Genomic DNA, 13,325 nt, shown 5'->3' on the forward strand with positions numbered 1-13,325 from the left:
TCAGCCTTGTGAGCAGCATGTGTTGCATGTCAGGAAAGACTGACATATGAGTGGCTGTACTCCAGTCCCATTCACCTCACCAAGGCATTGACCCCTTCAGAAGCCTCCCAGAGTTCCCGTAGATGAGTCTGCCCCGGTGGTGGATCCCCCCATGCCCATTGATCCAGTGTCTGCCTCAGATCTCCAACCTAATCGACTGTAGAAGCCTGAATATCATATGTGCCTTCCATCTTTAACATGCATGTTGGCGACGGATGCATGCATTTCTTGATGGTATAGAGTCGGTGACAGGCAGACCGAAGTTAAAGACACCGTAAACTTATCTGGACCTAAGCTGGCCGAAGGGATATTCTCCAGGCTTTCGCGAGCAATAGACGATTTATCACTTGCCCAATGGAGTGTCAGAGGGCCCGATTCACAGAACTAACTTAAGACAAAATCCTAAACTTACTACCATTTTGGTATTCACAGAAGGCACTAGGGGCCAGATGTAGGTAATTCCGATTTACCGACTCTTAAATACCGAATCATACCGATTCGGTATTTAAGAGTCGGAAAATCGGAAGGGGGCAAATGTAGGTAATTCTAATTTTAGAATTACCGAATCTCTATGATTCGGTATTTACCGATTCGGTAAATACCGAATCAGTATTGCCCATTGATTCCTATGGGCCATGAAGCCCATAGGAATCAATGGGAAATACCGATTCGGTATTTACCGAATCAGTAAATACCGAATCCTGCAAGGGTGCAGGGGGTGTCACTTTGACACCCTCTAGCACCCCAAGTACAGGCTTGTGTGACATGTGGCACACATATATGCCCTAAGGGCATGTCTGTGTGTCACATGGCACAGGCGTACATGCACAGATGTGCTGTACACCTGAATTCGGTATTTTACCACCCAATTAGATTGGGTGGTAAAATACCGAATTCTGAAGGCCTGTAGCACTGTAAACAGTGCTACCTACATCTGGAATTTACAGAATCGGTCAAATTACCGATTCAGTATTTTACAGAATCTGTAAATTTTGCGAATCTGTAAAACAAAGGGCCCTACATCTCAAAACCCAATTACCGGTCGGTAACGGCCGAATTCGGCCGTTACCGGCCAGTAATTGGCGACCTACATCTGGCCCTTACTCATTTCGGTATTCACAGAAGTTAGAAGTCCTAACTTTAGGACTCCTAAATGCCTTCTGTGAATACCGAAAGTCTTAAAGTTAGGATTTTTCTCAGTTTAGGAGTAGTAAAGTTAGGACTCCTAACTTCTGTGAATACCGAAATGAGTAAGTGCCTTCTGTGAATACCAAAGTGAGTAAGTGCCTTCTGTGAATATCAAAATGAGTAAGTGCCTTCTGTGAATACCAAAATGGTAGTAAGTTTTGGATTTTGTCTTAAGTTAGTTCTGCGAATCGGGCCCAGAGTTACTGCCAAAGAGTCTCCGTCGGTGTAGGAAAGGCCCAGCTCACATAAGAGGGAAGCCAAAGTCCTGCTCATCCAAAGACGCTTTGGGATATAAAATATCCATCAACAGAACATCCTGTGGAGAGAGAAATATTAACCCCGGCCTCACTGAAGAACTTCAATCATGGACACCAGCAGCACTCCTCTTCAATCGGATGAGGGTACCCACCCCTTGTATTTATCTCTGCCCATCCTCAACCACCTCAACTCATGTTTAATAGAACCTCTGCTCTTGAGAACTACCCTGCCCCATGAAGCATGCGTCCTGCAACTCACTTCTCTTAGAGAGAGGATGTGTCCCTCGTTATTATTTCAATCTTTGATTTGTAAAGCGTTCCAATACCAAGGACAGCAATTCGAAACCCACCTTGCACAGCGTAGAAGATGTTGTTGAAACTTTGAACAGTCTTGCATTTGGTCCTCCGCGGTTCCTTCCCTCCCATCTCATTGATCGCACCTGCCAGGTGGGCCTGCTTTTCTTTCAGTACTGAGGGGACCGAGGTATCTCAAGTCTTGGAGGCATTGCACCAGCGGTTAATGTAAGGTTCATGATGCTCCGAGTACTCTGAGGACCGTGGAATATTTCGCAAGGTCTTTAAAGAAAATGACTTGATGGGGGTGGTGTGAACTGAGCACCAAGATGGCCACATCCTAGTGGGGTTCCTTTGGCGGCCTCATTTTCCAGCAAATGTCCTGAAGAGTGGCTGACCTCAGAAGCCTCCGAACCTGAGAACTGAAGCCCCACCACTTGCAGCGCCCTGCAGGCTCTGAAGAAAAGAGGTGCGTCTGACATGATGATGATGAGAGTGCGGCCGTCTCTGGGCCGTCAGCAGCGGCTGGGAAGACACCGAAAGCTTTGACGCTGATCCGCCGATGGCCTTTGAGTAATGAATGAACATCAGCCGGGCCTGTAACGGAGCCATGCTCTTTGCAGGGATCTGTGGTGGAGGGAGACAGGAAGCAGATCTCAGCCGGACCCAGTGAAGCTCTGACGGAGGAGAGGAAGGCTGGGCCCAGAGGGAGAAACTAAATGGCGGCCTGAGGCTGACTGAAAGTGTGAGTGAGAGACCAGCCAAGAGGGAAGAGCCTCACACGGTGGGCATGGGGCTCAGCCAATGACGAAGGGAGACTGGGGCATACAGATGAACATGCCGACAGGGGGAGTACAGTGTCTGCATGGGAGTGGGCAGCAGTGTGGGTGCAAGGTCTAGCCAGAAGAGAATATCCTTCCAAGGAACTCAGCAATACTAGAGGGCAAGCCAGAGGGGCAAAGGACTCTCCCGATGCTGGCAAGAACAATCACAAAGGCAAGAATTGACCGGGCAATCCCATCATCCACCTGCACAGGAAGTGACATCAATCCTCCCCCTCCCAGGACCTTCTTAATGAACACTGCATCACAGACACGCAATGGACGTGCAGCGGTCACACGCCTTTTCCAACTGGACCGCACCTAGCATCGGGAAACCTGACCCCCCCCACCTCCTGCAGCTACCCTGCTGTGAACTCAGCCTCAACCCTGGCCGCTGCTCCACACGTTGCTGTCTTGCCGCACCTCACAACACAGAGGGAGCATTGTCCTTTGCTCCTTGCAAAGTTTCATGAATTAACACCCAACAATCACCACACTCACACCAGAATCCCCCAACACCCCACTCTCTCACACTCACACAGTCCCGCAAACACCCACACAGCTCGCCAAACTCGTATGCTTGCTCCTCAACACCCACTCACTCCCTAAACATGCCTTAGAGATCTGGGACCTGGTGCACAATGGCTGGATCTACTGTTCCTGTTTGAAACCTGCAACAGTACTTGACAATGTCGCAGTCACCCCACATCCCCCACAACTTCAAGAGCCACTCGCCCTCAACATTCGCAATTACATCCTATTTGGAGGCCTGGAATCCACATAGAAGACCACGCCGACTCCAACTCAAAAGCACTTGGAAGTCTTGAGCTCACCCAAGGAGTAAATGGACCGCCCGCATTGCCGGACATCTCCTGGGCTCTATTATCACCACCTTTGACAACAGTCAACAAGCTCACACTAGTCTCCTGGACAGACCATGCCCACATAGAGTTTAGTGTCCCAGTCCAATGCACATGCACCAAAACTGGACCAGCATCACTGACATGGACCTGAACAAAGGTCTCAACACCCACTGACCCAAACACAGCAACAACCCCCCAAAGCCAGCAAGAATCTCAACAATTAGATCACATCCTGCGCCAACTCCCTGGCCCCCCACAAACACGGCAATGCAACAAGATCCAGGCCCCATGTTAGTTGGTACACGGAGGAACTCAGGCTCATGAAACGCCACCGCAAACAATTGCAGTGCAAATGGAGGATAAGCCACAATTCCAAGAAGAACATGTTCAAACCAGCCATATGAATGCGACCCCCAAACGATCCAGACCACCAAACATGCCACTCTTGCAGACCTTATTGCTGCCAGCACCAACAGAAGCAAAGACATCTTTGCGATTGTGAAGTATTTCACGTCACCAGTGGCCGCTTCCAACTCGATCAACCCGAGCACAGAACCTCTGCAATAATCTCTCTCAATTCCTCAGCAACAAAATCACCGTCATTTACAAGAACTTCAACCTTCAACCACACCTGACAGACCTCACCAAACGCCTCCCAATCATATCTCAATAGCCAGTGCTAACCACATGGCCGTTCATCACCCAGAGGAAACAACCACCACATCAAAGTCTATCCAGAAGTGTGGCTCAGGGGTTAGAGGCGGCAGACCTGGAGCTTGAGTTCGGCCCGGGACCAGGGTTCAATTCCCCGCCTCGGCGGGTCTTGGGCTCAAAATTCCACGGACTCGTTAATTCTCGCTCCGGTGCCTTCTCAACTCACGGGTTCACACTCTGCGACTCTGGGCAATAGCTTGCTTAATCTCCACAACGGCCCCTCGCGGTGGGATGCCTGGCTTTCACCTTGTGGATACCCTGCCAGGATTATCTCACAGGGGAATACCAGGACGGGTTCCCTAAGCAAGCGCTGAGATGCCCCAGGGTAAGTCGTGCGCTATATAAGTTTCATTCATTTCATTTCATTTCATTTCATCCACTGAGGGGCCCGTTGGACCTCTGCCCCATCATGCCTACTCCAGAGGGCTGGAACCCCTCAGCACCATGCTCACACCCATTCTGTGCACATCCACTTTATCCACAATCTTGATAGATATTTGGATACATACAACTGTCCTCCCATTGCTGAAGAAACCCTTTGCGGACACTTTGATCTCTCTGTCACCATTCCTGACCAAGGTTTTAGAGAAAACCATCAACAGGTGCTTCACAAATACCCCGACGACCACAAACTCCTCGACTCCACTGAGCCAACCACAGCACAGAAACTGCCCTCATCATCACCATGAGTGATATCCACATGACTCTGGACAGAAGAGACACAGCGGCCCTCATCCTGCTCGAGCTCTCTTCAGCCTTAGACAGTCTCCCACCCCATCCTCATCCAATGCTGCAGGAATCCAAGGACACAGACTCTGATGGATCTGCTCCTTCCTGACTGGAAGCACCCAGTCAGTCAGCATGGCACCGTGCACTTCGGATGCCCAGAACCGCACCGTGAACTTCTCCAAGGATCCTCCCTGAGCCCAACCATCTGCAGTGCGCACATAAACACACAAGCCAGGCTGTAGCGCGCTCACAACATAATTTCCTCTCCTATGCCGATGACAAGCACCTCCTTCACTCCCTCATGGACCAGACGCCCAGTACCCAGATAAAATTCAATGCATGCATGACTGGCATCGCCCACTGGATAAAGACCAACCGTCTGAAGCTGAACACTGATGAGACAGAAATTATGATCTTCAGAAAGAACACAACACCTTGGGACCCCACCTGGTGGCCAACAGAGCTAGGCCTGACACCCACCCCTACCAGCCATGTCAAGAACCTAAGGATCATCATCGACAGCAAGCGCGACAAGACCGTCCAAGTCAATTCCGTCACCGCCTCATGCTTCCATACGCTGAAGATGCTGAGGAAGGTTTTCAAATGGCTCCCAATTAGCACTCAGAAAACCGTTCCGCACACCCTTGTCACAAGCAAGCCGGACTACGGATAGACCCTCTGTTGGGGTCAACAAACAAAATCATCAAAAGGCCGCAAACCATTCAGAACTCGGTGGCCAGAATCCCTTTCAACCCACAACGCTGCACTCACATCACGCCACACCTAAAGGGGCTCCACTGGCTCCACATACACAAAGGAGCACAATTTAGACTCCTCACTTTCAATGCCCTAAATAACACCGGCCCAGTATACCTCGACAATCGCATGTGCTTCCCAAGCCTGCCAGGCACCTCTGCTCATCCGACTCCCGCTTGCACACATTCTGTTACTGGGACTTATGGGAGGAAAAACTAGGCCTTTATTGCGGACTCAACACTTAATACTGATTTTTTAAGGTGTCTCCTTATACTCTGGTTGAAATGGTAGTAGTCCTGTATAGATTGATGTATTTTTAAAACGGAACTAATAGTTGCTTGTTCAAAGTCAAATATTTTTGGGGGGAGATGGTAGTTGTTAGTTTTTTTATTTTATTTGAGTAAGTAATTTGTGGTATGTTCCATTTGGTTTGTTAGGCAAAATTGTGCACACTAAAGTTATGTTTGTATTATTCACTGTGTAGTGTGTGTATATTTATGTGAATAGTGAAGGGCACAATGTAAACATCCGCTGATCATCCATGTGTTGATTTGTGTTAATCTTTGCATGTTGATTTCTGTAGTATGTCACACTAACTGGGATGAAGTGTATGTTACTCTATACTAGAAAGCAGCTTATGTTACAATATACTAGAATGCAGTGTATGTTACACTATACTAGGATGCAGTGTATGTTACACTCTTTTGGGATGCAGTGTATTTTAGACTTTACTGGGATGCAGTGTATTTTACACTCGACTAGAATGCAGTGTATGTTATACTGTATTGGGATGAAGTGTATATTACACTCCACTGGGATGAAGTGTATGTTACACTATACTGGGATGCAGTGTATGTTACACTGTACTGGGATGCAGTGTATGTTACACTGTGCTGGGATGCAGTGTATGTTACACTGTGCTGGGATGCAGTGTATGGTACACTGTACTGGGATGCAGTGTATGTTACACTCCTCTGGGATGCGGTGTGTGTTCCACTCCTCTGGGATGCAGTGTATGTTATACTGTATTGGGATGAAGTGTATGTTACACTCCACTGGGATGAAGTGTATGTTACACTATACTGGGATGCAGTGTATGTTACACTCCACTGGGATGAGGTGTATGTTACACTATACTGGGATGCAGTGTATGTTACACTGTACTGGGATGCAGTGTATGTTACACTGTACTGGGATGCAGTGTATGTTACACTCCTCTGGGATGCAGTGTGTGTTCCACTCCTCTTGGATGCAGTGTATGTTACACTCCACTGCGATGCAGTGTATGTTACACTCCTCTGGGATGCAGTGTATGTTCCACTCCTCTGGGATGCAGTGTGTGTTCCACTCCTCTGGGATGCAGTGTATGTTATACTCCTCTGGGATGCAGTGTATGTTACACTCCTCTGGGATGCAGTGTATGTTACACTCCACTGGGATGCAGTGTATGTTATACTCCTCTGGGATGCAGTGTATGCTATACTCCTCTGGGATGCAGTGTATATTACACTCCACTGCGATGCAGTGTATGTTACACTCCTCTGGGATGCAGTGTATGTTCCACTCCTCTGGGATGCAGTGTATGTTACTCTCCACTGGGATGCAGTGTATGTTCCACTCCTCTGGGATGCAGTGTATGTTACACTCCTCTGGGATGCAGTGTATGTTATACTCCTCTGGGATGCAGTGTATGTTACACTCCACTGGGATGCTGTGTATGTTACACTCCTCTGGGATGCAGTGTATGTTACACTCCACTGGGATGCAGTGTATGTTATACTCCTCTGGGATGCAGTGTATGTTACACTCCTCTGGGATGCAGTGTGTGTTCCACTCCTCTGGGATGCAGTGTATGTTACACTCCACTGGGATGCAGTGAATGTTACACTCCTCTGGGATGCAGTGTGTGTTCCACTCCTCTGGGATGCAGTGTATGTTACACTCCTCTGGGATGCAGTGTGTGTTCCACTCCTCTGGGATGCAGTGTATGTTACACTCCACTGGGATGCAGTGTATGTTACACTCCTCTGGGATGCAGTGTGTGTTCCACTCCTCTGGGATGCAGTGTATGTTACACTCCACTGGGATGCAGTGTATGTTACACTCCACTGGGATGCAGTGTATGTTATACTCCTCTGGGATGCAGTGTATGTTACACTCCACTGGGATGCAGTGTATGTTATACTCCTCTGGGATGCAGTGTATGTTATACTCCTCTGAGATTCAGTGTATGTTACACTCCTCTCGGATGCAGTGTATGTTACACTCCACTGGGATGCAGTGTATGTTACACTCCACTGGGATGCAGTGTATGTTACACTCCACTGGGATGCAGTGTACGTTATACTCCACTGGGATGCAGTGTATGTTATACTCCACTGGGATGCAGTGTATGTTACACTCCACTGGGATGCAGTGTATGTTACACTCCACTGCGATGCAGTGTACGTTAGACTCCACTGGGATGCAGTGTATGTTATACTCCTCTGGGATGCAGTGTATGTTACACTCCACTGGGATTCAGTGTATGTTACACTCCACTGGGATGCAGTGTATGTTATACTCCTCTGGGATGCAGTGTATGTTACACTTCACTGGGATGCAGTGTATGTTATACTCCTCTGGGATGCAGTGTATGTTACACTCCACTGGGATGCAGTGTATGTTATACTCCTCTGGGATGCAGTGTATGTTACACTCCACTGGGATGCAGTGTATGTTATACTCCTCTCGGATGCAGTGTATGTTACACTCCACTGGGATACAGTGTATGTTACACTCCACTGGGATGCAGTGTATGTTACACTCCACTGGGATGCAGTGTACGTTATACTCCATTGGGATGCAGTGTATGTTACACTCCACTGGGATGCAGTGTATGTTACACTCCACTGGGATGCAGTGTATGTTACACTCCACTGGGATGCAGTGTATGTTATACTCCTCTGGGATGCAGTATATGTTACACTCCACTGGGATGCAGTGTATGTTATACTCCACTGGGATGCAGTGTATGTTATACTCCAATGGGATGCAGTGTATGTTACACTCCACTGGGATGCAGTGTATGTTATACTCCTCTGGGATGCAGTGTATGTTACACTCCACTGGGATGCAGTGTATGTTATACTCCACTGGGATGCAGTGTATGTTATACTCCACTGGGATGCAGTGTATGTTACACTCCACTGGGATGCAGTGTATGTTATACTCCTCTGGGATGCAGTGTATGTTATACTCCTCTGGGATGCAGTGTATGTTACACTCCTCTGGGATGCAGTGTATGTTACACTCCTCTGGGATGCAGTGTATGTTACACTCCTCTGGGATGCAGTGTATGTTACACTCCTCTGGGATGCAGTGTGTGTTCCACTCCTCTGGGATGCAGTGTATGTTATTCTCCTCTGAGATTCAGTGTATGTTACACTCCTCTGGGATGCAGTGTGTGTTACTCTCCACTGGGATGCAGTGTATGTTACACTCCACTGGGATGCAGTGTATGTTACACTCCACTCGGATGCAGTATATGTTACACTCCTCTGAGATGCAGTGTATGTTATACTCCTCTGGGATGCAGTGTATGTTACACTCCACTGTGATGCAGTGTATGTTATACTATACTAGAATGCAGTATATTTTAGACTGTAATGGAATGCAGTGCATTTTACAGTGTACTGGGATGCAGGTATCACGATATGCGATACACGTGTTCTCTGTATCCATGGTGTCACCGCCTCATGGCGGCTCCAGGCCCTGAGAGCGCTCCATAATGCCAGGCGTTCTAGGTATCCATGCTGTCACCGCCTCATGGCGGCTCCAGGCCCTGAGAGTGCTCCATAATGCCACGTGTTCTAGGTATCCATGGTGTCACCGCCTCATGGCGGCTCCAGGCCCTGAGAGCGCTCCATAATGCCAGGCGTTCTAGGTATCCATGGTGTCACCGCCTCATGGCGGCTCCAGGCCCTGAGAGCGCTCCATAATGCCACGTGTTCTAGGTATCCATGGTGTCACCGCCTCATGGTGGCTCCAGTCCCTGAGAGCGCCCCCTAATGCCACGTGTTCTAGGGATCCATGGTGTCACTGCCTCATGGCGGCTCCAGGCCCTGAGAGCGCTCCATAATGGCACGTGTTCTAGGTTTCCATGGTGTCACCGCCTGGTCTTATTCACAGAGACGCCGGCAGACCCCCCTATCGGAAGGCAAGCGGAAACTTTTTATCAGATTCTCTCCGTATCACTACCCTGATGACGGCACCCGTCCGGTAGTTGCCAGCGTTCACAGAGACGCCGACAGACCCCACAATCGGAAGGCAAGCGGAAACATTTTCAACAGATTTTCTCCGTATCATTACCCTGATGACGGCACCCGTCCAGTAGCTTTCAGCACTTCAATCACCGTAGAACTATCTTGACAGCTTCCAAACCTGATTGGATCCTCAGATATCAGAAAACTCCACCACTGGAAGGCAGGCGGGACCCTCACCACAGGCTCCCTTGATATCATTCCACCGATGAGAGCACCCGACCCGCAACATTAAACATCTCAACCCACGCAGGACCCACCGCATTTTTCATAGGATCGTTTACACGGATAACTCGTCTGTCCAACATCCACACCTTTACATAATATGGCACATTAAGACAGGTTCATTTGGATATTTGCATGGCTTCCTCATGAAGGCCCTCAGCCAAAACGCGCGTAGTTACATTTAGCCATGTTTTTAAACTGCAACGATCAGTGTGTTTAAATAGCTTCCATACAGTTCCCAAATAATGAAATTCCTTGAAATGTATTGAACTGTGCTAGGAACAAAATTGTATATTACTTTGTATATGTAGATTGACCATCGCATGTATAGTGGAGGCACACACACAGAAAAACATAAAACAAAACAAAAATGTTTGCATTTTAACTACAAAGAAACTTTTTAATAAAATAAAATCTATATATTTTTGTACCATGCACGGTGTTTATCTATAGTTATTGCTGTCTGATGTCAGGTCTTTTCCGTTAGTTAAAACTGTTCCAGGGGCGTGGCTAGCAGCCGATCATGGCGGCAGCATAAGGGACGAGCTCCGCGGCTGAAGCGGCCTCTTCGTCGATCCGACACAAAATCCGTTACAACTTCAAGCCCCAAAGGCAGGCACCGGATCCCAGGACCGGGCGGAGTGAGCAGCGACAAGCAGCGAGAAAATCCGACGTCCGTAGCCAAAGATACGTCGAAGCCTCCGACCGGCCTGCCAGCACCTCCAGAGCCGGGACCTTCCTTGGCTGTTCACCCCGCCGGAAGTGCATCCTGGCCGGAGAACTTGGACCGGAAGTGCCCGCGCGGCGGTGACCTCACCAACCCGACCACACCTCAGGAGGTCGGAGACGGCGGCTCAGGCAAATCAAGGAAACAGTGCCCAAGGGGGGGACGGCTGGAATCCTGACAGCATCGGAGGTCATCTCCTAAAGTGCCGGGAGCCTGGGCATCGACAACGGAGTGAGTACCCGCCATCTTGTGACCTGAACGTCGCTACGCACTTGGCGACCTACGGAGCACCTCCCGCCCCGAAGAAGCTCGCCCGACCTGTTCGGTGCTGTATCGGACTGGTCTGGGGGCCTGCACTGGTCCCTACATCCTGGCGCGTAGGGGCACGAGGAGCACAACTTTCGGCGGCATGGCGGGGAAAGGCCCTAAGGGCGGCGTCACACAGACTCGCATAGATCGCTTCACCTCCGACAAGCCCGCCGGATCCCCGGCAGGGAAGGAACAGACCGGTAAAACAGCCGACTCCCCTGGGGGAAAGAAGGCCACGCTGGACGACGTCATGGTAGCATTGGCACAACTGCAAACAACTGTTGGCGGAATCTCCACGGACGTCACCCTACTTAGAGCAGACCTCCACAAAATGTCGGAGAAGGTCAAGAACATGGAGGTGATCACAAAATCACTGGTGGAAGACGTCGCGGAACTCCAGCGAGAAATGGGGAAGATGGCGCAGGACAATAGAATGCTCAGGGAGAAGCTGGATGAGCAGGAAGGGCGTTCCAGGCGCAACAATATCCGCATCATAGGGGTACCGGAATCGGAAGGCGTGAAGGCGATGGATCTCTTTGTAGAGAACCTGATCACCAACGAACTAAAGCCAAAGGGACTGTCCAACTTCTTTTCGGTGGAGAGGGCCCATCGAGTCCCGGGTGGCCAACCGAAGCCAGGGGCTAACCCGCGACCCATAGTGGCACGTCTGTTCAACTTCCGTGACCGGGACACAATCCTACAGGCAGCCAGGTCCCCCCCCCCCCTCAAGATCCAGAACGCCACCATTGCCATCTTCCCCGACTACACCGCGGAAGTCGCCCGTCGGCGACGCACGTTTTTCGACGTGAAAAAGGAACTGAGGTCCAGGGAATTGCCATGTTATTCCCCGCCAGGCTACGGGTGGTAGCGGAGAACAAAACCTGGTTCTTCGACTGCCCCGAAAACGTGCAAGAATGGCTCGAGGGATGGAGACCGGGTCAGAACCACAGACGGACGAATCGCTCCAGAAAGGATCGGGCCGACGGCCATCGCAGAGACTCGCAGGCCTCCGGTGGGAGGCCGGACAACAGTGACTCTTTGGGAGCCGAGGGCGGCGTGGACGAGACTGAGGAACAATGAAAGCTTGGGGACAATTCATTCATACTTCAGTATTGAGACTAGTAAGCTGTGAAGCGCTTCCCGCCATTGGACACTGGGTGGAGGGCCTCCGGGGGTATGAATGAGAGACTGCCGGCTGCGGAGAGTCCCTCACCCCAACGCGCAAGTACACTGGTTTGGGGACGGGATATGCACTCTGCTAAGTTGGGGGGGCGGGCAGTTTTGAGTCCGTATAGCAGGGGGGCAGGGAGGGGGGAAGAGTTGAAAAAGTTTTTTCTACGGGACTGTTTGGTCCTACAAGTTTATGTTCTATGCACACTTAAGTATCTAGGCATGTTCTATGTAACCAAGATCTACTGGCACACTCGGGGCGCAGGGAGGTCTGATTGGGAGTCCAGCAATGGCTGCAACAGTTAGCCCAACCACGAAGAACTCACTGATTGTCATGTCCTGGAACGTGAGGGGCCTGGGGGATAAGATCAAGCGAGGGCTAGTGCTGCAGGGGATAAGGAGACGGGGCCCGGCTCTCATTCTCCTGCAGGAGACACACTTGTCGGGAGCGGCCACGAAGGCCCTGGATAGGAGAGGCTATCATATGGTAGTGCATGCGGAATTCACCTCGGGGTCCCGTGGTACTGGCATCCTGCAGAAAAAATCTTCCAAGTTCATCGTCAAGTCTACAGCAACGGATGACCACGGCAGATTCGCGGCAGTGCATGGCCAGTGGGAGGGGAAGCTCTTTAATATTGTCTCTGTCTATATCCCCCCAGCTCTACACTCTGAGGCCTTGCCGGATCTGGGCAAGTTCCTGCTAACACTCCCTGATGGGGAACTACTACTAGGTGGGGATTTCAACATGGCACTCACAAACTCAGAAGACCGCTTCCCCCCACGTGCGCCCGCAGGTGGACCCAACAGGCTCCAGACATTCTTGACTGCACAGGGGTTGGTGGATGTATGGCGCGCTCTGCACCCTACTCAGCAACAATACACATACTACTCGGCCACACACAATAGCCTGTCTAGGATAGACTACATCTTCA

General features: G+C 50.1%; 1 protein-coding gene across 1 annotated transcript in view; it reads left to right on the forward strand.

Moving 5' to 3' along the window:
- CACNA1F (calcium voltage-gated channel subunit alpha1 F) overlaps positions 1-13,325 on the forward strand; it is a 291,317-nt gene that overhangs the window by 35,691 nt on the left and 242,301 nt on the right. The gene's annotated exons all lie outside the window — the stretch shown is intronic.

This window comes from Lissotriton vulgaris, chromosome 10, assembly GCF_964263255.1.
Source record: "Lissotriton vulgaris chromosome 10, aLisVul1.2, whole genome shotgun sequence".
Lineage (NCBI taxonomy): Eukaryota > Metazoa > Chordata > Amphibia > Caudata > Salamandridae > Lissotriton > Lissotriton vulgaris.